This window comes from Phoxinus phoxinus (genome assembly GCF_949152265.1).
Source record: "Phoxinus phoxinus genome assembly, chromosome: 4".
In the NCBI taxonomy this organism is placed as follows: domain Eukaryota; kingdom Metazoa; phylum Chordata; class Actinopteri; order Cypriniformes; family Leuciscidae; genus Phoxinus; species Phoxinus phoxinus.
Window position 1 is genome coordinate 6819628 of NC_136879.1, and position 10798 is coordinate 6830425.

Consider the following 10798-nt stretch of genomic DNA (forward strand, 5'->3'; position numbering starts at 1 on the left):
ATCGATATTCGATACCATTTTCGATACCACAGAGAAAAAAACTGCCACAATATTAAGGGGGTATTTTTTTTATTTAAAGCTAAATATAACACGTCTAGAACATGACAAAGAGGTATATTTTACATTAACAAAATGTCCTGAGTTCTATCTGTTAATATTTTTTTAATTGGACCAGGGCTAACATGACCCGTTGTATTTGTATAACCTACTGTTATCAAAGATTAAAATATAGCCTACTGTAACAAAAAAGCACTTAACAGTATCAAATTGGAGGATAGAGTGTCAGTAATGTATAATAATAAGATTAAACATTCAATTTTCAGTTAAAGGCATTTCATTATTGAATTCAGAGATGCCATTGTCTAGCTGTTTAGTTTAATTCATATCTGTGTAATCAAATTGATGATAATCGCTAATGAAGGCAAATTGCAGAATTAAATAATAATTTTCTGAATAAAGTTAAATAGGCACAAGTTAATTTACATTTGATTTGACCACAGTTAAAATATTTACTTGTCTAAGATTTCTCAGTCAGATTATGCCAACTTTAAGAATTACGGTGAAAAAACGAGACAACACAGACTCATATCAACAACAATACTAGGCCATCTAGGTTTATGTTTCAGAAAAGTTAAAATGAGAAGAGTTACAGTGTTTCCTTTAGGATTTTTTTTAGCAGTGGGGAAAGGTCTGTCCAAACAACAAACACCCCTGATGCTGAGCGTAGCCTAAATGGTACCCCTGGAGCCTCCTTAAGTCTGTTTTCACCTATAAAATCATTTTAAAAAATTAGTGATGTGAGGGATTATTGATTGTCAAACAATCTTTTGGGTGCCCGCAGCCCGCTCGCAGTGTGAAGCGCGTGTCTGCGCTATTCTCCCCGCTCGCAGTGTGAAGCGCGTGTCTGCGCTATTCTCTGACATACCCGCTCGCGGTGTGAAGCGCGTGTCTGCGCTATTCTCTGACATACCCGCTCGCGGTGTGAAGCGCGTGTCTGCGCTATTCTCTGACATACCCGCTCGCGGTGTGAAGCGCGTGTCCGCGCTATTCTCCGACATGCCCGCTCGCGGTGTGTAGCGCGTGTCCACGCTATTCTCCGACTCCGACATGCCCGCTCGCAGTGTGTTTTTACGCGTGTCCGCGCTATTCTCCGACATGCCCGCTCGCGGTGTTCTTTATCAATCAACCAAAGCCGGTCGCGGGGGCGCCGCCCTCGCCATCTTTCCATTCACTTCACTTTTGCTATTTAACCAGAGCGAATGAGACGAGTGCGTCATGTGTGGTGTTTGTCAACGCGCCTTTGGAGAGAAGTGAAAGTGACAGCTCGGCTAGTATCGATACTTCGGTAAATTAGTATTGGTACCGTTCAGATATTTCAGTATCGATATTTATCGGAATATCGATATTTTTGACAACACTAGTTCAGTGTATTGAGAACAGCCCGTCACTCGCACACTGTGCTCGTAAATTATTTTTCAAGTTCGCACATAACTATTTTTAGGCGCAAATGCGAGTGAAACACTCGCACTGTAGAGCCCTGGTGAGCGCGTTTCAGTTGTGTGTGTGAGCGCGTTTCAGTTGTGTGTCTGAGCGCGTTTCAGTTGTGTGTGTGAGCGCGTTTCAGTTGTGTGTGTGAGCGCGTTTCAGTTGTGTGTGTGAGCGCGTTTCAGTTGTGTGCGTGAGCGCGTTTCAGTTGTGTGCGTGAGCGCGTTTCAGTTGTGTGTGTGTGAGCGCGTTTCAGTTGTGTGTGTGAGCGCGTTTCAGTTGTGTGCGTGAGCGCGTTTCAGTTGTGTGTGTGTGAGCGCGTTTCAGTTGTGTGTGTGAGCGCGTTTCAGTTGTGTGTGTGAGCCTAATATTTTCAGTTGTACATATGAGAGCGTTTCAGTTGTGTTTGTGAGAGCATAATATTTTCAGTTGTATGTATGAGAGCGTTTCAGTTGTGTGTGTGTGAGCATTTCAGTTGTGTGTGTGAGCGTACTATTTTCAGTTGTATGTATGAGAGCGTGTTAGTTGTGTGTGTAAAAGCATTTCACTTGTATGTGTGTGATCATTTCATTATAGTATGTGAATGAATTTGGTTTCATATGTGAATGTGAGAGGAAAAGTACATGTATATGCACGGTAATTCTGAATAATGTCCCTAGGGGCACCTCATATTTTGGTGCTTCTCGCATTTCGCCGATTTCAGTTTCTATGCAATCTATGATGCTGATTCTGCCGCTGAGCCACAGTGTTTAAGTGGAGTGAAAAGCTTTCGGCCAATCAGAGCGCTGCATGTTAACCCGCCGCCCACCTACCCCTCTTGTTTGCATGCTTCGCGATCAGCGCTCAATTCAGTGCCTCAAGCAAGCCAAACTAGCCGGATAAGATACCTTGCCAATAACGCACCTAAAAGCTGTCGCAAAGAACCGGCAAAAGTAATGATTACAAATAATGTCAAATATAGAAAGGAGACATTTTAATTGTTTATTAATAAACAAGTGTTTCCTGTATCAGTGTCCTGTCGGCTGAAAAGATGAAGTTGAAGATGCTGTCTCGCGATCTTCGCAGTAGTGAAGGCGCCAGAGAGAAATGCACATTTTATACGGATTACATAAGCAGAGAGCAGTCTGTTTTCTTTCGTTTTTAATTGTTCTGTTTAAAAGTAGCAGCTAGACAGGTAGGCTATGCGAGTCAAGTAGACGCTGAGTTTCGGTTGCTCTATGAGGCGAGCTCTAACGTTAGTAGTTGACGCCGGCGTCTCCGTGTCGTGATTATCTCTTGTTTTCTTGTTTACTTCTTATTTATTCAATCCAGACAATTGCTTGATGAAACATGGATTAAAAGTAAGATAAAATGTATACAAAACGAAATTCACTTTAAAGAAAGGCTCTGTGCTTTCTGTTTGTGCAGTTAGTGCCGCTTTCAGAGCGGTCATGTCCGTAACGGAGAACTGTCACGCCCCTAACATTGTTTTTTCCTCATAAATGCGAACACGAAAAAATTTATATTTTATGTTTTGTGGAGAACCAACCCTTCTTCCTCCAGTGGGTTAGTATTACTTTTGGTTTGCGCAGTGTAATTCAGAAGGCTAAGTGTAACCTGGTCTGACTCTCATCTTTAACATTACTACTTAGGCCTATGTATTAGCTCACTCCGCCTCCTATTGGTTAGACTAACAAAAATATGGGCACAAAATATTGGACAGGATATAAGACAACATTTGTTTCAATACATGTACTGCCATTCATCCACTCCATTCCTCTACACAGTAATACTATTTTTTTTGTAATCTAGGTACTAGTGATGAGCCAAACAAGGGGGTAGTACTTAGGGATGTTAACCGATGACCGTTTGACCGATGGTTGACCGTATCAACGTTAACCGATCAAAGTTGTTGGTAGTCGGTTAAAAAAAAAAAAGTGATCTCTAAATAGTCTATTATAGACAGTGGACTAAACGCTACTACAGTTAGTCGTCACATTCCAAGATATTTTTGTGTGAAGTGAACAAATCCCTCTCATAACTCGCCCGTTTGTACTTAACCCTCTGGAGTCTAAGGTGTTTTTGGGGTCCTTGAGATGTTTTGACATGACCTGATATTTGTATTTTTTTCAGTTGCTTATAAACATATTAATGGCAAAGGTGTAATTACACTCTATTTAGCACGAACATGACTATCATAATATGTGAGCAACATGCATGTACATGTTTGCATTTTTGAGAGAATATTATTTATGCGTGGTTATTCAAAAAACTAAAACTTGAATTGTCTGATATAAGACCACAAACGACAAACTTCACATATTCCCACAATACTTTTGACTAATGGGTGCTGTCGGCTAAAGTGTTTACTTTAAAATGATCTGAAAATCATCCGGGCTAATCGTTCACATTAAACAATAGATTGATTTAAATTTTGTAAGACACTTTTTGTTTGGAAAGGCAATATGCAGGTGGGCGTGAATGATCCAACAAGGTCATGAATAATGTCCTCATTCACACCTGAGAAGACAAAGACCTGCTAATGCTGCATACTAATGAGCAATTCATAGGTGTCACTGAGCCACAAGATGCAAAGACAACACACACACACACACATATATATATATATACATACACACACACACACATACACATACATATATATATATATTACTACAGAATTGGTTCAGAGTTGGAAACATCTTGAAAAAAAGTGTATTTTTCCACAAACTGTGTAGGCCTATGCTTGCAAATTGTATAATATCCAAGGTAAACATTTCTAGTAATTGTGCAGTTAATTCTCATTTGTATTTTCAGAAAGTTTTGGATGTAGGCTATCCTCTCCCCAAATTTGTCACTAATAAAACACAAAAATAATTGAAAGACAAGGCTTATATTGATATTTTAAGATTTTGTTTGCACCTTGTAAATTAGGTTTTGATGTGGCAGTAAAAACTTTATAATCTATCCAAAACGAAATGTTGTCTTTCATATTTAGTCTGTAACATATCGTCTTTTATAGGCTAATATATATTAGGGCATAAATGTTAATTTGCAGTTTAATATGTTGCTTATCCAAAGACATTTTATTTCAACGTATTCAGTCGATTTTTACTCATCTCAGTAGGCAATATAGATAGTTTCAGTCACACACAGACATGCGCGAGCTGTAGTAGCTAAACAACAACATTCATTCAAACACAGAAACGCGATTCAAATTTAAACAGTCTTTTGCGGTTTACAGACATTTCATATCGCGATTAGAACAAAGCACTTACTGATGATCTGCAGCTGGATCCGTTGTTAGGCTACTCCAGCACGCTTGAGGTAAAATTTCCAGGATTATCACGATAATATTATTCCTCACAGCGAGTGTGTTATCCAGCTGTTGTGGGCGTTGACTGGTTTGTATGTGTTGCCTCAGATAATCTGCGTTTGAATAGCGCGCGCTCTCGATGGTCGTGTCACATTTGCAGAGTAATGAGGTGCCAGAACGATAATGAGACCGGCTGATCTCTCGCTCTTTATATATAGATTGCATAAACAGAGAATATTTCTTTTAGTTTTGAATTAGATAATTTAAAACTACACACTTAAATGATTACAGAGATATATAGCTCATGTCTGAGTGAATAGTATTCGCTGAGTTTTGTTTGAGTTTAGAGAAGTGCTTCAGAAAAAAAGTTCACGGAGACGGAGAGGCAGAAAGCACTCCCTGTTTACTTTCTTTATTTTACAAAAGCACAATGTTTTATTTCGATTGTAAGTGGACACATAAAAAAGTAGACATTTAACAGCTTATTTTTTCATATTTCTTAAGGCTGTATGACCAAAACTGACGGAGTATTTTAGGTCTATTTTGCTGCTATGTAAAAAAAAACAAGCAAAACGCGCCCACGCGTTTGCCGACCTCAGGGGGTTAATAAACCAATAAAAACATTCGGCGCGAGGTCACAGCGTTTGGGTTCGCGCGCTCACAAGGTTTGCTAAAATTAAAGGCTACAGGCTAACACACTCGAGGATAGAGCCAGAGCAGACGACAGGAGGAAGCGTGCAGAGAAGAGTAGTGTGTGGGACCATTTCACCAAACAGAATGACACAGATATGAGTTGCAACTTGTAATGTATTTTCATATTTAAGCACTGTATCACACATCTACATAACAGATAAGGTGATGATGATCATCATCTTTCTTTATTATTGTTAGCACTACCTCAAACTAAAGCGTCTCTTCGGTTCGGAGCTGTCATTTTCTTAGATGAGCCGCGGCAATGTTTCAAATGAGCTTCTAATGCTAGACAAACGCCTTTATTTTCAACGCGATCACCTTGTGCCCAAACCATTTCGAAACTAAGGAGCCATTTGTCCGCCGATTAAAGAGAGATGCGACAGAGTTGCGAAATTGCAGGCGCGGCTCGAAATGGCTGTTATTTCAAATAGCGTAGCATATTTTAAACTAATCGGTTAACCGGTTTCAACCGGCTAATGAGGCTCGGTGGTCGGTCAATAATTTTTTTTAGTTTTCGCCATCCCTAGTAGTACTCATAAAATGTCTTCAAGGTTGGCAGGTCTGTCTGTGTGTGTGTCTGTGTGTGTGTGTCTGTGTGTGTGTGTCTGTGTGTGTGCATATCTCTTAAACACAATTATTTTTGTTTTGAAAGTATTATTTCAAATTTGCGCATATGCATTTTGAAGACGCGTCACGTCAAAACACGTGATGTCACCACCTAACGCAAATACGACGCATGCGCTGTCAGCGCGATATGGCACATGCGTTTTCAACCGCATTTCCTGTTTACCGTGGCGTCGACGTCATACCTATGCCACTAACCAATGACAAGCGTTGTGGGCGTGCAGCCCCACCCCGATCTGCTGGCTGCAGCCAGGTGTACTTGTAAATATGCGTGCTCGACCGCTAGCAGAGCAGCAGCCGTGACGTCACAGGCCGAGTTGTTCAGCGATTATCAGTCAGTTGGCGGACCAAAGTGTTTCAGAAGCTGACAGAATACGGTGTCATTTTGTCAGATTGATGTTATTATTATTGTTAAAGATAAGTTGGTGCTCTAGAAAACATCATTGTTATGTAACGTTAAGGGATAATGTATAGCGAGGCGCTTGTTATAGCGAATGCAGGCTGAATGAAGGAGTGTATTCGCTATAACAACCGCCTCGCGATACATTATCCCGCTTATTACATGGCTACCTACCAAATAAATAAATAATGTGACAAACAATATTGATTTAAAAAGTAATTTATTGTTTTAAAAACGATTTATATGGCTTCCGCTAAAGAAAATAGTCCGTTCAGTCTCTACGGTTAGAACCCTGCGTCCATGGCAACGCTCTGTTATAGTTAGCAACGGTGTGAAGTAGGGTTGTGCCGATAGACGATAGTATCGTGTATCGACGATAGTCAGTGATATTGCCAATGGCAGATGCCTTTGACGATATCAATACGATAATGGGCTCGTTTTCTTATTAATGTATTAAATTATTTGTATTATTGTTATTATAATAAAAATAGTATTGTTATTAAATTAATATTAGGAACTACAATTAATTTGCCTTACCTAAATTTAACGACATCACCTCATAGCCTAACACTTGCGACATCACCACCACGCGCACGTATGATGACTCCAAGATTTTTTTTTTTAAACAGACATACAAAAAACTACATCCACATTAAAATTTAATTGCAAGGTGATCCATTCACAAATTGTCACAAGTGCTTGTTTTAACGGACGCATCATTCTTATACAGATCCAAGATGAAAACGGCATTGGTTACACATTTGTTAGTTAACAAAACATTTAATGACATTAATAACACTAAAAACAATACAATTACAAAATATTAATAATAATAATAATATCACTAAATGTCACGATTCTGTCACGGTTTTGTTCACGTCATGTCTGCTTCCTTGTCTGTCATGTTATCCCTTGTAGTCATGTGACCCTGCCATGTGTCTTGTCATGAGTTTAGTGTCTGATTGTTTGATCATTTTTCACAGGTGTGCCTTGTCTGGTCGTTTGTCTTGTATGTATTTAAGCCCTCATGTTTGCTTGTGTCGGTGTCAAGTATTGTTTCCTGTAAACCACTGTTGTAAGTCTTGTCCATGTCTTGTTTTCATGCCACGCCATGCTTTTGTTTATTGTCATGTTAGGGTTAATTAAAGTTGCACATGGGTTCTCTTAAAACTTGCCTCCAGTGGATCCCTCATTACAGACCATCATTACAGAATACTTGACCTACAACCATGAACCCATCAACCCTTTGCCTCCTAAATCTGCACCAGAGGAATCGTCCCCTGGAAAGTTACGTGGAGGAGTTTTGTGGACTATGTTACCAGGTTGGTTTTAATGATGTGGCTCTTAAGGACATTTTCCGCCATGGGCTGAACGAACCGCTACGCTCATCTCTGCCAGGGGGGAAAATTCATTTCTCCCTGGAGCAATATATTGACTATGCCCTTCTATTGAGTGGTTCTTCGTTTACTGTGGGCTTGGTGGATGAGGTACCCCACAATCCCACAGTAACCCCCAAGCCTGAACCACTTCACGTCATGCCTGCCAAGCCTGAGCCACTTCACGTCATGCCTGCCAAGCCTGAACCTCTTCACGTCATGCCTGCCAAGCCTGAGCCACTTCACGTCATGCCTGCCAAGCCTGAGCCACTTCACGTCATGCCTGCCAAGCCTGAGCCACTTCACGTCATGCCTGCCAAGCCTGAGCCACTTCACGTCATGCCTGCCAAGCCTGAGCCGCTTCACGTCATGCCTGCCAAGCCTGAGCCGCTTCACGTCATGCCAGCCTGGCCTGAGTCGCCCCACACCATGTCTTCGGACGAAATGGCTGCCGCGACATCTGAGCCAGCTATAATCACGTCAACATTCACCATTTTGGCCACAGCCATTTGGTGTGTGTGGTCGGCGTATACCGCGCCTGATCACGCCTCGTCTGCCCAGCCAGAGACTGAGCTTCACGTCCCGCCTGCCCAGCCAGAGACTGTGCTTCACGCCACGCCAGAGTCTCGCCCCGAGATGGCCACCGCCACGCCAGAGTCTCGCCCCGAGATGGCCACCGCCATGCCAGAGTCTCGCCCCGAGATGGCTGCCGCCGCACCTCTGGCTGTTCCTGAACCAATGTCTGTTCCTATGGCTAACCTCTTAATTTTCCCCAATAAAATTTTGGGGGGAGGCTATAGGGTCCTTGATAGGACCATGGAGGCATCTCCGCCATGGCCGCCTGAAGGGTCGTCTCCGCCATGGCCGCCTGAAGGGTCGTCTCCGCCATGGCCGCCTGAAGGGTCGTCTCCGCCATGGCCGCCTGAAGGGTCGTCGCCGCCATGGCCGCCTGAAGGGTCGTCTCCGCCCATGCCTTGCCACGGTCCAGGTCCGCCCACGCCTTGCCACGGTCCAGGTCCGCCCACGCCTTGCCACGGTCCAGGTCCGCCCACGCCTTGCCACGGTCCAGGTCCGCCCACGCCTTGCCACGGTCCAGGTCCGCCCACGCCTTGCCACGGTCCAGGTCCGCCCACGCCTTGCCACGGTCCAGGTCCGTCCACGCCTTGCCACGGTCCAGGCCCGTCCACGCCTTGCCACGGTCCAGGCCCGTCCACGTCACGCCACGCCCCTTGTCCCGTCCCCCTGCACGGGCCTGGCCCACCATCCCTCCCCCAAGACCGCCTCCGCTCCACCACCCACCTGGACTATTATGTTTTGTTGGGCGTCGGGAGACGCCCTTAGAGGGGGGGATTCTGTCACGGTTTTGTTCACGTCATGTCTGCTTCCTTGTCTGTCATGTTATCCCTTGTAGTCATGTGACCCTGCCATGTGTCTTGTCATGAGTTTAGTGTCTGATTGTTTGATCATTGTTCACAGGTGTGCCTGGTCGTTTGTCTTGTATGTATTTAAGCCCTCATGTTTGCTTGTGTCGGTGTCAAGTATTGTTTCCTGTAAACCACTGTTGTAAGTCTTGTCCATGTCTTGTTTTCATGCCACGCCATGCTTTTGTTTATTGTCATGTTAGGGTTAATTAAAGTTGCACATGGGTTCTCTTAAAACTTGCCTCCAGTGGATCCCTCATTACAGACCATCATTACACTAAAATAGCCGGCGGCCTAATAACATGTCTTTAGATCACAAACACAGCACAACTCTTTAAACACTTGTTTAACAATAAATATTCTTCTAATTTTTTCACTGTCATTAATGTAGGTCCACAAGAGAAATATTAAGGCAGTAAATTAAGATGGTTGCTATACCGTTATATCCATCGTTGTCTCTGAGAGGAGAATGTGGCGTTGACAGATGCCAGCGAATGAGCGCGTTTACAAGCACATACCTGATTATGCTGAATAAACTGACAATCCATGTGGTCATATAAATGCATTAACTGTTTTCCTTTATCGGAGTCAAGTCAGAAGTTTTAGTATAAACCGATCGACTCTGTTTGCCCTTAACTCTGATTTCTCCCGGCATTTAAAACACATTAACCCGCGTTCGTTGCGCTTATTGAAGAGCGCATATGTGAAGTGCATCCAGACACAGAGCACTGGTAGGAGGACATAATCCCAAACTCCGATCTTTCCTGGTCCAAGAAATTATTAAAACGTGTTCTAATCTCATGCAGAAATAGCCTACAGTGAGAATGCTGCTTCTGTAACGGCATGAGAGGATGTGTGTCCGTAAATCTCCCGCTGACATTTTGAAATACTCTGAGTCAGATACAAAAATGATTTGATCTTTTTTTTATCTCACTATACCGGGAAATAACCTGATTTAGCCTATTAATAAACACTCCACCTTTACCAGCAAAATAGAAAAAGATTCTCATATATAAAACGAAGTAATAAAACAAGCAAATTAATAAGTAAAAAAGCAAGTTAATAATCAAATAAGTAAGCCCCGCCCCCTCACGATAATATCGTGTATCGCCGATCTCACAGGCTGACGATAGGACGATATGAAAATGGAGCATATCGCCCAACACTAGTGTGAAGAAATAACAGACCCCATTCTACATTAGCATTCAACCAAGCCATGTAATAAAGTGTTATATAACCACCATCATTCCACAGTAATTTTGCAGTAAAACCATCTACTTACACTATGAACCATGGTTTCACTACAACCGGTTTATCTTTGATTGTCGTAGTAAACCCGTAACTACAAATTTCACCATGGTTGCAAAACTTTTACTTAAATAATACAAGCAAAATTGTACTTGCAAGGATATGTGTAACGTTACACAGAGGAAATATTTTGCAGTGTGTGTGTAATGTGTATTATTATCTCAAAGTGACCATATTCTCTGATTATTCTGTGTTT